This window comes from Solanum tuberosum, unplaced genomic scaffold (assembly GCF_000226075.1).
Source record: "Solanum tuberosum cultivar DM 1-3 516 R44 unplaced genomic scaffold, SolTub_3.0 scf00269, whole genome shotgun sequence".
In the NCBI taxonomy this organism is placed as follows: Eukaryota; Viridiplantae; Streptophyta; class Magnoliopsida; order Solanales; family Solanaceae; genus Solanum; species Solanum tuberosum.
Genome location: NW_006239191.1, coordinates 478,216 through 482,259, shown reverse-complemented (window position 1 = coordinate 482,259; position 4,044 = coordinate 478,216). Strand labels below are relative to the sequence as shown.

Genomic DNA, 4,044 nt, shown 5'->3' with positions numbered 1-4,044 from the left:
AAAAAAATTTATGTTTGTTTTTAAAAGATATTTTCAATTTCAAACATTATTTTCTACCTTATTAAAAATAAAAGATATTTCTCAAAAAAAAAAAATTATTCATAAATCAAACACTGAAAATCTTTTTCGGAAAATATTTTCTACTCACCAACCAAACATGAGAAAATAAGTCAAAAATCAACTTGTTTTCCAGGAAAACATTTTCCATGAAAAACATTTTCCTTCATACCAAACACACCCTATACAACACCTTTTTCTAATTGCGCCTATAGCCCAACAACTATGGAGGCATTTTGCTACTTGTGCAGGTATAAGCATTCAAGGATTACATTTGCAACAACTAATTACAACATGGTGGGAGTGGCCAGGACAACATAAGTTGAGGCAAATTTATAAGGCGATACCAGCAATAATCTTGTGGGAACTATGGAAGAGAAGAAACAATAGAAGACATGGCAAAGAGGTGGCCTATGCTAAGATGGTGGGGCAGTGTCAACAGACAATACAAATGCTACTCAATGAGAAATATCCATGGATAAGGAGAACTAAGCTGGACTGGCAGTAGATCATTCACACATTGAATACGTATAAGCCAACATTGCATTATTTAAAAGTGCACTGGAACCTCCGGACAGAGATTGGATCAAATGCAATACTGATGGAGCTTGCAGAGGAAACCCAGGATAGAGCTCATATGGATTCATTATATGGGATTGCAGAGGAGACCTACTGTATGCAAAAGCACAACATATTAGGATAGCCACAAATATGGAAGTTGAAGTAATGGGAGTGTGGAGGGCGATGCAGTATTGTTTGACACAAAGCTTTGAGAAGATCATCCTAGAAACAAACTCTTTGACGCTAAAGAACATATTAACCAAGAAATGGAAAACTCCTTGGGAGCAAGCAGAAAAGATAGAAGAGATACAAAAGGCCATAACAGTGAAACAAGTTAAGATCAAGTATATATTCCGAGAAGCAAACTCCTTAGCGGATTATCTAGCAAATATAGGTACAGAGCAAGTAGAGACAATAAAGGCACAGAGCTTCTATAATCTATCTAGTAGAGGAAAGAAAATCATCAATGTAGACAAGCGGCAAATACCATCATTGCGTATCAAGACCAAAAGAATAGTGCAAGCATGCTAATACAAATGAAGAACTCAGAAAGCCACATCTGTTATATTTACACATTACAGTCATGCTTGTATGGAAGCTACCCAGCAATGACTAAGCCTCCTAGCCTAAGCTATTACAGTTTACAAATAAGGACTAGAAAAAATGGGGGATGCCAAACCGAATCAGCAGTAATAGAGCTTCCTCGAGCTTTTAGAAGGAGTACCATGGTTCAATCCCAACAAAAGTTCACCCAATATTCCACCGGATTCACATCTACATAAATAGAAATGTTAGACACAAAGCAAGAGGAAGACACACGAGGATAAGGGGGATTACCTTTGAGGGAAAATATCACTCTGTCAACCAAGGAAGGAGATCACCTAAATGAGGATAAAGAACAAAGAGGTTGAGTGGAGAGATGGAAACATGGATGCGCCAGAATTAGGAAACTGAGAAGAAGAACGAATGATTTAGGATTCCCTATTTTTAGGGACCGGATAAGGACAAGTTTAGAATGCCTTATTTACTTAGCTTTTTAGTAATGTTTTTTTTTAGCATTACCTAGCTGCTAATCTATTAGACTCTCTCAAATTGTATAATATTGGATTAATGAGCAATAAAGGGACTATGGGTCCATAAAATTTGATTAAAAAAAAAGGAGAAAAATAGACAAGGTAATGTGACACCTCTCTATTGCATCCATTAATATTTATCCTTTTTCTCCTTTTTTGAGATTTTTTTCTTAAATCTTTTCATTAAATATTTTATTTATTAAATAAGAAATTCAATCATATTTACTATTTCTAATTATATCTAATGAGTTACAAAAAACCTCCATCAATTCATATTCTCTACTTAAATAACAAGCCTCTTCAATCATCTCTTTCTACACTGCAAGATCATTGTCCAACCTGCCAAGATCACAGAAGCAATCCAGAGTTGAGAGGAAGTAGGAAAGCAATCCAAGAATAAAGACAGATGGAGAATTGTCCCAGCTACTATATGGTGGGCAATATGGAAGGAAAGGAACTCTAGAGCTTTTGATAGTGTTGAGAATAGTATGCAAAATGTCAAACTAAATTGTCTTATGCTACTATGTTTTTGGTGTAATCAATTATACTCAAATGATACTATCTCCATAATTGATGTACTAGACTCAATTTAGTAAAAAATAGTGAGATTTGAAGTACATGTTGTAAATACTGACCAGTACAGTTTTAGTACTGACTTTTGAGGAAAAGACAACGTTAACAATTTCAAAAAAAATAACATGCCTCTTCAAATCCTTTCTAACTATTCTATGGATTATCAAATCTATAAATAACAATCATCCATGGAGATGTTGAATATTCATTTTCTCATTCTTTCTTTCTATTAGTTTAGTGTAGTTTTTTTCTCTTCTTTTAAATTTTTTTTTATTCTTCATCTTTTCCATAAGAAATCATAGAAAAGATAATGACATGATATGTCCTTCACTATGATGAAGATCAAAGATATATTCTTCAAAGATTCATTACAAAGAGATGCTCACATTAGTTTAGTACAAGTTCATCCAAATGAAGAAGGAAGCTTAATTATGTTGAAAGATTTATCAAGAGAGATGATCATATTAATATAAAGTTTGAATGTTTCCAATATTTTAGAGATTCATTAATGTATTGTTTTGATTTCAATATCCTAAAAAATTTCCATGCTTGAAAGCTATATTAACTATGGTACATTTCTCATAGCTATTGATATTGTTGTGCTTTAAAATCTATATATAATGTATGCTACATGTTAGAAATGTGAAGTTGCACCTCTCTTTGGGCAAGGATTCTATTTGTCTTTTTTCCTCAATTTTTAAATAATTTTTCATATTTTTTTACTTACTTATTACTGTATAAAAAATAAATATATCAAATACTACTCCTCTATATATTGTTATACTTAAATGTCTCAAAAATTATTTACACTCAATATTTACTACTTTAATCTTTCAAGATATTTGTCTCTTTTTTATTGTATTTTTTTCCTCTTTCAATTTTGTTAAACACAATGGAGTAATACCAAAAAAAAATGAATTTGATTTGCTTGCTTTCCTAATACATCTTAAACACCCAACAAACGTTGAATAGTTCATGAATTTTTTTTTCTTTCATTTATTTTAAATTTTTTACGTCCATAAGTTATATCTATTCAACTTCTACTGTAATTAATATTATTAACTCATTTTCTTTAAATTCATATTTGTAACCCCCAACTATTTCAATTTTGTGTGTGTGTGTGTGTATATATATATATATATATATATATAAATCCTATTTTTTTGTTTCATAAGATTCTTACTCAAGATTATTATTTTTATTCCATATTTGAAATAGTGAATATTCTATATTATTGTTGTAGTATCAGATTTATACTTCGGTTTGCCTCCATGAAAAGACTCTTTAATGTGGATAGAAGAGGAGTCGGATAAAAGCTCAAAAATATTTGCATTGATTATATATATATTTATCTTTATTTTTGTGATTAAGGACTTGACAAAGTTGTGTTGTTATTTTTCTCTTTTTGCTTTTTTCATATGTTCTCTCTATACAGTAATTTTTTAAAATTTAGGTTCTTATAAATGTTTTAATTGTAGTAAATTGCATTTTTATTTAGCTCAAATTAGTTATTTGTAACTTTGTTAGAACATGGTGTTAACTACGCCAACAGACGTTCAAATTTACTACTCATGGCTCAAAAGAAAAGCATATTAAATATTGAAATACGTAGTTCTTAGGTGTTTCTTATGGTGAAGATCCATTACATTTTCTTTAAATTTGTTCATTTCTTCTACTTTTAAAGAATTACCAAAAAATACTATAAGATATATATTTAGATAATGAGTAAGAATAAAAGAAAATATTATTTAGACGATGATGAAAAATAAGAAAAAAATAA

At 30.4% G+C, this 4,044-nt stretch overlaps 1 long non-coding RNA gene across 1 annotated transcript; it reads right to left on the bottom strand.

Moving 5' to 3' along the window:
* Positions 1–1,115: 1,115 nt before the first annotated feature.
* LOC102579468 (uncharacterized) lies at positions 1,116–1,658 on the bottom strand. The gene is made up of 2 exons (XR_368162.2): positions 1,456–1,658; positions 1,116–1,392 (listed from the first exon to the last, which is right to left on the bottom strand). It is a non-coding gene; the product is annotated as an uncharacterized lncRNA (long non-coding RNA).
* Positions 1,659–4,044: the final 2,386 nt, after the last annotated feature.